General features: G+C 38.0%; 1 protein-coding gene across 1 annotated transcript in view; it reads right to left on the reverse strand.

The window, feature by feature from the left end:
* The window catches only part of LOC110175400 (CUB and sushi domain-containing protein 1), a 324,734-nt gene that overhangs the window by 191,111 nt on the left and 121,525 nt on the right, over positions 1-12,098 (reverse strand).

Consider the following 12,098-nt stretch of genomic DNA (forward strand, 5'->3'; position numbering starts at 1 on the left):
ACTTGAAAACTACTGCTTCGTGGTATCGCAAGGTGGAACATTTTGAGCTTTGGAGAAGTAGACAATAACAAACATGTGTGAATGAAAAAAACTGATATGTTTTTAATGACGTAACAACATACAAAAAAAAAAGCTTAATATAGAAACTTTAATAATAATAATCAGAAGATATTTTGGTTATTATCTATACTTCAAAACATGTCACATCTGAGTCCAAAATACATATATTTATACTGCAGTAATCCGTAATGTACCACTGCTCTTGGTTACACCAAATTACGAGTTGAAACCACTTATATGTCAGATACATGGGAAGTTGATTACCACAACAGGTACATGAACTAGCACATGTTGAACCAAATGGCCCAAGTGCATCTTGACCTGGAAGACTGGATGACACAAATATTTCTGCTTGTGTAGCTCGAGCATGGACGCACACATCTCGAAAAGCAACAGGGGTGGTTGACATTGGAGTCTGGATCGATGTTGCCTCACTGCTGTTAACAACCAGACTATATGACGTGCTCCCGCTGTGAAGAGCTTCCTATGGCGCCCACATCGATATAGGTTAATGGTGCGACACACAAGCTCATCCTTTCCATTTTCTCCGCACGTACGAGACAATAGAAGATACACCTGACCGTCCAGGCTAACAGCATGGTTTCGTTTGGGTTTTAATGATTTGCTTGTTTTAAGATGCCTCCCCGCTGCACCAGTGTCTTTAGTTGTACTCGGTGTCCCATTGTCAATGAGGGACATGCAGACACTGACTGGAGCAGGGAGAAACAAGTCAATACACAGCTGAAATGAGCCTAGGCGTTTGGTTGGAGAGAAATGCGGTAAATGTCAGTGGTAATCATAATCATTGATATTCTGTTACAAAAATGGAAGAAAATGTCAATTTGTTTGTCTTATTTAATCTCAAACTCAGATACTGCAAATTTTGTTCTATGACTCCCAACTTGGGTCCACATCTCTTTTTCTAATGCATTATGATGTATAGATCTGTCTGTGAGTAGTACTCAGATATACACATTATTTCCTGATATTTTATTTAATGGACAAACTATAACCTCTAAAGGTAATATACTATACTAGTTATTTGTGATAATTCCAGAACTAATTCTAACATTAATCATTAATACAGACTAGAGCCCGACCAATATATCGGCTGGCCGATATGCTTGCTGATATGGGCCGATATTTCACGTGGGCATGTTATACCTCGTTATAAAGCTTAGACTCTCTACATTATGTTTATTTAATCCAATTTACAGACAGATAAATGTCCTAATATGTCGCTCCGCATCAGTATTTATCTACGGTGTAATTTGTCTGTGTCTGTGTCCGTACTGACCCTGAACACACCAGAGTGACGTCACTTCACTCGCGTGTGTTTGTTTACACCCGCAGCGATGCGCAACACTGAGATTATATTCTTTTTCGGACAATCGGTTTGAGTCTGGATTAAAAGGACATTTATTAGTGCAGACTTGTGATGTGAGGAGGAGCCTGTGTGAGCGGTGAGTGTTGGAAATACATCGACTTTGAAGCTAGTTTAGGTTTTGTTAGCGGTTAGCTGCTGTAGCTCCCACACATAAACAGGCTGTTTTCTATTGGTCTCTTGTAAAGTGACTACATTGGCCGTATATTTGTTACTGGACCAGCATTGATATGTAAATGAGCTGTGAATAGACGTGTGAATGATCCACATTTATGCATATAATTAATTACCGCGGTGCGCACGTTTTTACGGCTACAGGTTAATAGCGGTAGTTTCTGTACTAGCTAGGAGTTATGGGTCGGTCGCGATCGAAGCGGCTCTTAGTGCCGACTCTTTGAAGCGAACAACGGGAGCATGTTTCTTATTGGGAGCCGTGTTTTCTTTTTCTTTTTCTCACTTTTTCTCTTCATGCCGCATGTAGACCCGTAGTTTGACAGCAGCAGCGGCTGAAAACGAAACTTTCAGAAATCTGCGTGTGCATAGGATAAAAATTTTAAAAAAGTGTATATTTGGCTGCAGTTCAGCATAAAATGAATAAACCAGGACTAAACTTGGGCTTGAGTGAAGGAGAGAGATAGAAACCGAGTCCCGACACTCAGTCCTGGTTCAGTTCTAGTTTAGTCCTGCTTGCAACAAAACCATCTCAAGAGTCGCTTGGGAGCCGAAAGAGCCAGTTGCTTTAGTGAGCCGAGCCGGTTCTCAGAAAAAAAACAAAAAAAAAACTGGAATACCCATCACTAGCAGTGACAGTAACAGTAGCTAGAATGTGATGCAAAAATGCCATTAGGCCAATCTACTGTATGTAAATATGATGTAAAGAGTCAGAATAACAATAAATGTTGCCTAAATAAACCCAATTTAGAATCCACTAAAGCCAAACCTAAGTTTTTTAATCAATTCAAGATATATATATATATATATATATATATATATATATATATATATATATATATATATATATATATATATATATATATATATATATATATATATATATATATAATATATCGTATATATATCGGTGATTATATCGGCTATCGGCAGCACCAACTCCCATTATATCGGTTTCATATCGGTCACAACAAAATCCATATCGGTCAGGCTCTAATACAGACTATTCTTACAGAGGATGTATTATACAAAATCTACTTTTTGGAGATTTATACCATGTTATGTTGTTCCCCCATCAAGAACATGTCTGAAGATGTCATCCATGCATGTTTGAGTAATTTAGTGATCTTTATTGGAGCCCTTCTTACAATCGTCTGTAAGATTTGTCCAATGCTGTGCCAACAACCCATCGCACAAAACAACTCTTCATAAATATACAAAAAACATGACACAAAACTTCTCAACAACTTCTCAAACCTGATGCGATGTGCAGTAGTTTCATTAGCGAAACACAACGCAGTTTTGTCACAATGCTGTGAAGGGGGAGTGACTTTTGACTCAGAACTTCAAAGATGAAAGTGACATTTACTAAACATGCTAATACACTGTTTTCAACAAATATAGCATTTTACAATAAAAGCATAGACAGTACATATGAGAAGACATAGCTAACGCGCTAGATGCCGTGTGCCAAAAAGGAAGTGCATCAGGAGACTCTTCTGGCTCCTTCTGACTCTGGCTCCAATTGACTTACATTTGTATCTTGTCGCCCCTCTCTCTGTAACTGCTGCAGTGCGCCTCGTCATTTTGGTCTTAAAATGTTCATATTAACCCGCTCTACATGATCTTGGATTTTTTTCGCTATTTTGTTCATCCAAAAAATCCTGTTCATAACATAGAGCCTGGCTCCAGACTCGAACCTGCAATCGTAAGCATTGCGAGTCTCATTTGAGCTGCGCTGAACGCTATAGGTGACATCACACTCACTTAGTCCACTTTTTTTTATACAGTCTATGAATAAAAGGTAAATTGGTGATTTAATATGTTATGTGTTAGCAGTTAATACCCCATGGAAGTTAATACTCCCCTCTTTAAAGCTGCCAGAAACCTTTGTGTGTGTGCGTGTGCAAATGCCTGTGTGCGTGCATGTGTGTGTGTATGTGTGGGGGGGGCCACTTTTGGACACATGTCTGCACACCATATGAACTTCTATTCCCAATCTTATCTTATTGTTATTCTTTTATTATTATTATTATTATTATTATTATTATTATTATTTACAAACAATTACTAATTCATCTATTTACAATCATGCTTTGCTCTCATCACTATTCTTCTGATCGCTAAAAGGTTTTGCACATGAAAGCCATATTCATTAAGAATAAATTATGTTTACATTAGACCCATTCATTTTAATTACCTTGACCATTTCCTCTGTCAATATTTCTGCTGGTCATTCATTCAACCAGCATATACACAAACATAACCCTTTCATGAACTAATCAAAAAAATATTGTTCTCTGAAATGACCCAGCCGTTCACTTAAATAGATGCAGTGGCTTAATCAACCAAGTCAATAATGGTCTACCCCCTGCATGCTGTGACTCGAAATGGAAAATAGCCCTATAGAATATGTTTTATTTTTTCTGTTTTGCCATCACAAAGCACAATAATACAAAACAGTAAACTGGAGTTGCTTATTAAATTATGAGAACACATTTGAAAGTTTAATGACGGAAGTGATGGAACAACAACAGTGGAAAATTAGCATGCGAGTAACCACTGCCTTTATCTGTTAGCGAGCAGATGGTAAAACGTGTATAAAAGCCAACACAGAACATATTTGTGTTAGCAGCTTGAGGGTGTTGGTATGTAGAGTTATGCGATGGTTCAAGATCTGTTAACCTTATATTTAAACCAATAAAGCACTGTGTTATCTGGCTTCATTTAGCAAAGGAACTGGGTCGTGCGTCTGAACCCAGCAGGCTGCTCAGCTGTCACTCACACAGGGAGCAGCCCACACACAGTTCAGAACATCAGACAAATCAAAACAGACTTTTGTCTTTTGAAAATATACTTGCAGTGTTAATGGTTTCTAATCATCTAAAGTTATTGCATTACCACCAGAAAGAAATAGCCTGCATGAATGAGGACTGAATCACTAAAGCTATCTGGTGTAGAATGTATGGCAAATCGAAAAGCAAATCACAGTTCAGAAGATTGGACATCCGGGGTAATGAGCAAAGAGGAAATGGAGATTTTAAAAGTATAGAATTTACTAACAAAATACACCAAATAGGATAAACACAGTTGTTACACAATATTTGTTACCTCTATGTTTGCATGCAAACATAGAGGTGTCAAAAATATTAAAATAATAGTAGCTGGATAGAGCCTATATATTATGTTTACACACCACTTTCAGACTAGTTTTAATTATAGCTTCCTCAAAAGTCCCCTAGTGATTTACAATGCCATATAGACTGCAGTCTACACTATAAATCAGTATCCAATAACAGTGCGCAATAATTAAATTGTAGTGTTGCAAAGGAAATGAAAAGATTTTTTATTTTTTTTTAATGCCTCGACTACAAAAAAAAGTCACACTAGTAATTCTTGGATACACACTCTGCACCTACAGAACACAGTTATGTACTATGCAGAAAAATAAAACTTTTTTACATAATCAATTACATTTGGTAAATATTTGGTCCATTAATTAAATTTCAAATACAAATAAATCTAAAGACCTGTCCAAAAGATTTTGTTGCTGCGCACAGCCATTTCATCATCTTCAAAAGAAAAATAAATTGATATTTGAAAATAGTGTTTTTATGGTACAACTTTTTTGTTCTTCCTACATTTATCCATGTTACAAGCCATTACAACCATCTGGAAACCTTCAGAGTTGTACTGAACTAAAATAAAGACCCAACTAAGAAGTGTGGCTCGGGGCGCTGGAAAACTCCAGATAAATAAATCTTTCTTATGTGCCACATCATGTCTAAAGAGCCCAAATCCCCAAAGCGCCGGGCTGGGGTCTCATCTCTCCCAATGGCTGGTGACTACAAGGCTTCTGCTCCAGTCTGTGCAAAGCCTTGCATCAAGTCAGCAAGATTTGGGAGCTCCTAGAAGTGTTCCTAATGGATTCTACAACACAGAGGCGAGGAGACAGGGGCATGCCAGCACTCAGGGCAAGAAACTTTCTACGATTTTACACACACATTAGCACAGGGCACACTTTGAGGCATGGACATAGATTACATGTGAGAAAGCTCTGGGTAAGTACGGTCATAACAAGAACAAATGAGGAGGAATAAGTGAGCTGTAACACAAGCCTGCCTCTCTAGCCGTTGGTTTATTATTCTACTCAAAATCCTGCCTGTTGCTTTCCAAGGATGTCCTCCAATCTTCCTCAGATGTCTGGATTGTATGTATGCAAGGACATGCGTGTCTTCAGCACAGAAAGCCCCCTGAAATGCTTCCAGGTCATGTTTTTCTTACAAGTGCCCAAACAAACAGGAGAGGAGACCAGCAGGGAATCAGGGAATGATGAAAAACACATTATTTTTCTGGTAACATGTCTGCATAGTATGTGCTGTTTTTACAGATGAAGTCCGGGCATATGAAATCAGACACCAGAGTGTTCTTTCTCCTTTAAAACATTTGCAGAGTAGTGTTGTGTGGAAAATATTTTACCAATGTGAAGTAAATATTATTCATGTTAAATTATGAATGATGGAAATTAATACAATATGCTTTTCTTCATGATTGGGTTATTCATTTGATTTTAATAATGTCTAAATGAACAGTGATATGGATGGCATGGCTATCAGTATTCATAGCGTTAACTGTTGTTGTTGTGAGGGTGTCTGTCCTGTATATCATCCTTATCCTTTCTTGCTAGGTATATTTCAGTCACACTTTGCCGCACATAACACAGTAATAAAATGAAAATAGCTTAACCTCAATAATGGATTTAGGGGCCATGTTTCAATGTTATTACCAAGGAAATCCGTAATACGATCTATTCAGAGTGAGGTTAAGATTAATCCTATAACATTAAATAAAGAAGAATGCCAAAAGTGCTCAGTAATTTCCATCTAATTACCATGATTACACTTTAAATTACCATGATACTGTGCTGTTAAGTAGAGTGCTACCCTTTGAACAAATAGTTTTAATTGCTGGTTTATGTGATACTCAAGAGAGATGTGACCTCTATAAAAACAATGCTAGTATTCGCCTATATTACTTACAGGTATGCTTTAAAGTTGCCTGGTGTAACTTTTCTGGTGAAGGGTACGTCAAATGCTTGTACCCATGGAGATGTTTTTGCTTTGTCTGGTATGGCATGGTATTAAACCTTTCTATCTATCTATCTCTGAAACCAAACCAGATCAAGTTGCAGGCCAGATCTGTGGAAAGGAAACCCCACTCACAGTCAGAATGCCAGTTTTTGTAGGTATTTTTGAGCTATAACACCACCTGTAACTGAATACTTGTAAGGTAGAGCTGTTTAATGTCATACTGTGGAACATTCCAATGACATCTCCATAAAAACAAGCAGTTGAAGGACCCCCCCCCCCCAACCAAAAAGCTGTGCACCTAACTTCCTGGGTTTTTTCTCATATTTTGGGCCTTATTCATTCTGAAATAGATTAATATCCGCAAGCTGCTCTCAGACTTGACACTCTGAACACACACCAAGGCAATGGCCATGAATATTTGACAGGGTTTTAGAACTTTTTCCAGGAGAACGCGGTTGAGAATGGCGACACGAGGAGATGAGGGCATTGCATGTGACAGAGATCACTCCGTGGATTTTAGGCCCACAGCTTCCAAACACTGAGAAATCCCATTCGCTGTCAATAAAACATGAATCAAAGTTTTGGTTTTTTTCCATTTGAATAATTATGCAGTGGTGAGGCAACAAAGTAGAGCCCCTCCCTTCAGCTCTCCGTACTTCTCTCCTCTTTCTTCTTGAGGGGGAAATTAATTGATGTTTATCTTGTGCGCACAGCTAGTTTGCAAACTTGGTTTTTCATTAGTGCTGCCGTGCTTTGCTTTCCACCATGTACAGCTCCATCTGACCTCCCTCTCAATCGGCCCCTCCCATTGCTAACATCTTATCAGCCCTCTTTGTGGTCAGAAGTATAGTTCAAATTGGTTTGCTTTAATAAGAGATTTGAACAGGGGGAGATTTGCACAAAAGGGGGAGACCAAGACTGAATGGGAATACAAAGGTAAGTACACGCAAAGACAGAGGATTGTAGTTTGGAGTGTGCCGTGCCAGATGGACAATGTGAGATTATCATTTATAAACATACTGGGAAGTCCCTCCACTAACAGTAATCAGGGTCAACTACCGATTAGCAATAGTTTATTTTGTTAATTTATAGGGATCCAGTTTTTTCAGTTCAGATACAGATTTCGATACTATGACTTTAAGCATTTGCCGACACCCGATATCAGCTGATACCAGTGCAAAGACTGAAAACAGCATTTATTTTCTTAAAACATAAATAAAATGAAACATAAATGATCCAAATGTGTTATAGCTGTTATTTATCTCTAAAATAATGACAGAATAAATTTGCATAAATAAAAGTTCAAACATTCTGAGACTTTCTGAACAGTCTTATTACATACATTGAAGTGACCAGGATATTGGCTGAACCAATCCTTGGAAGCTGATAACTAATCCAACAATTTTTTTCAGTATTGGTGCTAATATCTGATACCAGTATTGGATTGATGCATTCCTATTAATTAACAATTAAAAAATGATCTCTGGCTCCATGTTGTACAAAATTAGATCAAGCTAATTTAATGTGCACTGTGTGTATAGAAAATGCAGTTTTAAAATGTTGCCTAAGACCTGGTGAAGACAGATGAACCCACGCCAAAAATGACTCTTTTGTGAGTCATCCTTTATCTTCCTTCACATAAAACTGAAAATTAATTTCCAGAGTTGCTGTTCAGAGAAACACCACAAGTAAGGACATCATGCTTTACTTGGGAGGTAACAAGAACAAAACCAGGCTCCATCATTTGTTCAGACTTTATTTAGAAGACCAACAACTCTGGCCCCACTTGGACAATTGCTTTGACATTTTGGCACAAAAACGGGCAGTGTGTCAGTCAAGACCATTCACTTTGGACAATTATGGGGAAAGCAACTGATGTCATGTGAAGCCCGTCATGTGACCGGCTGTGAGCTGGAGACATCTGTCACAGAACTGACTCCATAGCCAGATGAACAGTTACATGAAAGAAGTTTAATAACATCAGGATGTTCCATGGTACAACTTTGCAGCGGCCCAGAGCAGCCCAGACAAAAGAAATCATCAGGATTTATAGTTTATGATAATTAGATTACAATGTGGTATATTTAGTACATAGGACTGACACCATATATGGTCATAGTACATGGGCAAAACATCCGGCAGCTGCCATACAAGAAAAGTGACACAAAGGGGTATTCAGCCATAATTCATTTAATACAAACGAGAAGCTTTCCTGGAAGACACGAAACCTCCAATTCATGGAAACAAATTATTGTAAATCTATACACACATTTGGACAAGAAGAAGAGGAAGATTTCATGCTTACATGGACAATAGAGGACAGAGGGGCTCATTCTGAAACAGGCTCCTACAGCTCCGCTCAAACAGTGAGAGATACAGGACAACATTTATACCATACTCCATACAACTGTACAAAAACTCACCTTTATGTACTAGACAGCCCTATGTCATGTCAATCACTATTTCATCCTTCCACTGTTTCTCTTTATGAGCTCTTGTATGTAGCTGAGAAATATATTTGTATTGCTATATTTCTTTTTTTTTTTTTTTTGCTTGTACATAAACATTTATATAATTATGCCTTATCTGACACCTGTCTCTTGTTATTTTGCTACTTATTTTGAATTATTACCATTTACATTTTTGCTCTTTGCGCTTATAATATACTATGATACTGTGTCCAAATAATTTCCCTTGTGGATCAACAAAGTTTGCCTAAGTCTAAATTGTCTACATCTAAGATGGAATCACAGTAAATTATAGATAATATTTAGTAGCAGAAGATTTATATTCTAGTCTTTTCACAATTCTGGCAAACAAGAATAGTTTTGTGATATTACAAAAAGTGAAAAAAGCTAAAATTCCAGACAAACTCCAGTGATTAATGGGAAAGCCCAGACACGCCCGATGCACTGTTATTCTGTGCTTTGACTCGCACGCCTGTTCTCATAAATCAATTTTTAATGTCTGCCAGACTGATGCAAAACAACATCAAAATAAAGACATCAAGAGAAGGCCAGATGAACAAACACACAGGCACACCGCTCCTCAGGCAACACTTCTGCGCCCTGAAAGTTTGAGAACACAAACAATGGGATACAAAAGTACTTCCTGGTTTTAATGACTCTCGCTGAAAACCCATCCATAACTGTTGGGTCCACAATATACCAGAAGAACACAAGGATACACAGGGGGCCAGAGTGAATGTGCGCGCAAGTTTGGCTTTGATATTTAGAGTTCATGATTCATAGATGAACCGTTACACAAGCAAAATGATGTGTGCGTGTGTGTGTGTAGAGAAGTGCATCCTCAAAAGGTCAGGGGAAGAAAAAATAGTGCAGTAAGAATGGAGGAAGTATCTGCCACATTGATAATATAATGCACCAAACACTAGGTTTATGTTTAGTAGTGGTTCTCTCACTGGCTATTTTTATAAGCACATCAAAACTCTGATCACAGTCTGATGTAAAAGATTACATGTGATGAGTTATTTTAAAATTCATTGCAGTTTGTCTTCCAAGTTATTCTAAAAATCCATTAAGCGATACATTTCATCAGGTCTATTGGATTATCAAATATCTTTTGTGCATGAAAATCACAACACACATAAAATTTGATTATTGGACTAACAGATTTTTTTACTGGCCATGCAAATGTACCTGTGGCAAACAGTAGAGGGTTAGGTAGGTGAATTTACTCTGCAAGGGGACTATGGTATTATAGAGTAAGAATCTGATAAAAAAAAACAAAAAAAAAAAAACTGTCAAAAATGAGCAGTCTTGAGTTTGTATTAAAAATTTTAGAAAAAGGATGTTATAAGGTTCGCCACAGGGATATTTGAGAGTATCTGTCTTGTGTTCAAATGAGGTGCTTGTCCTGCGTGAGGTGCAGCACATAAACAGTGGTGGTAGCAAGCACACCTGAGGGGTCAGAGGGATTTGCTGTGAAGAGGGGACCAGACCACTGCATCAGAAAAGAAAGGAAGAGGAGTTGGCTCCTGAGGCTAACATACTTCTGCTATTTTTAAATGTTTGTTTAGTCCTGAATTGTAAATCAGGTTTACTCTGAATTGATTTGGTGTTTTGACCAGTTTGTCCATCTCTGCACTTTAAATGTTTTTAGTGATCTATTTTGAGTTTAACAATCCACTGACCTACCGTAATTCAATATGATCATGGGATGTTGTTATAGGTTTAGGAATCTCTGATCAAACTAAGATGCTAAGATGCCCCATGCTACCATGCCCAAGCTGCTAAAGCATGTCTGTGTCCTCTCCACACATACATACTGAAATATATGCCATCTATATCCCTTAATCTCTCAGAATGTCAACAAGCCCAGGCCCCAAACACAATGAGGGAAAGCCAGTACAGCTAACCGCAGACTTTGTGCAGTTCATGAATGCTCGAGTGTAATGACAGCCAGACCCCTCGACTGCCCCTGTTTGCTGCAGAATCTCCCCTAAGCCTCTATTGTTTGTGGGTCCTGAGCTATATAGGCTATAACCAAACTCTGATCCTGTGTATTGTATGGGCTCCTCAGATCTTTGGATCAACGGCTGCAACTTCTATCACACCATTACTTTCTAGGAAACAGGCTTCACTTTGGTCATTGTCATATCAACCATTTTGTGCCTTTTATAACTACACAGAAGCCTATTTTTACTATAAATATGAAAATTGCTGTCCTTTAAAAAACTTGCTTCTTTGATACAAGGCTTAAAGTGCATTTCTCCATTAGTGTGGTCCTAGGACACACTGATAGTAAGTATGTGACATTGATTGACATGCCACTTACCTGCAGCTCTCCCCAGACTGAAGCCTCACATTAAACCAGATCAGCTGCAGAAAAGTGCCATACTATTTCACCGTGATAACAAAGACGGGCATCTGGGCTGAGTCACATACACAGATATGGAAATGTATCTATGCTTAACTCAAAGATCTTTTTGAATGTTCTCCTCCAAATCAATGTGTATAAATCAATGTGTGTATTGATTTTAAAATTGGTTTCATGTATGTGCATGAATGCTCTGCAGAAGTCTGTGGGAGTAGCTCAAAGACTCTTGAAAGCTGTTGTTACGTAATTTAATAGGCAACCTGCAGCACATAAGAAAGTCCCAGTTTAATATGTTGCAAACAGATTAATCAGAGAAGCTGAAGCTATGTTTTCTTATTAGCCTACCAATTTGAACCCAAAAAAGTAGCCAGCTAGCTTATTATGGCTAGTCCAACCTATAGTCGTATGAGCCAAACTGTGAATTTCACTATAGTGCCACGGTCTAATTTCAGGGGATCAATAAAACAAAGTAATATATTTGTCTTGGCAGCAGCGTATTGTTGTAGCACAGTTGGTAAAACAAATCAACATGAGCCAATCTGCTTTTATAGCCT

This window comes from Boleophthalmus pectinirostris, unplaced genomic scaffold (assembly GCF_026225935.1).
Source record: "Boleophthalmus pectinirostris isolate CB_2022bp ecotype Guang Dong unplaced genomic scaffold, ASM2622593v1 HiC_scaffold_19, whole genome shotgun sequence".
In the NCBI taxonomy this organism is placed as follows: Eukaryota; Metazoa; Chordata; class Actinopteri; order Gobiiformes; family Gobiidae; genus Boleophthalmus; species Boleophthalmus pectinirostris.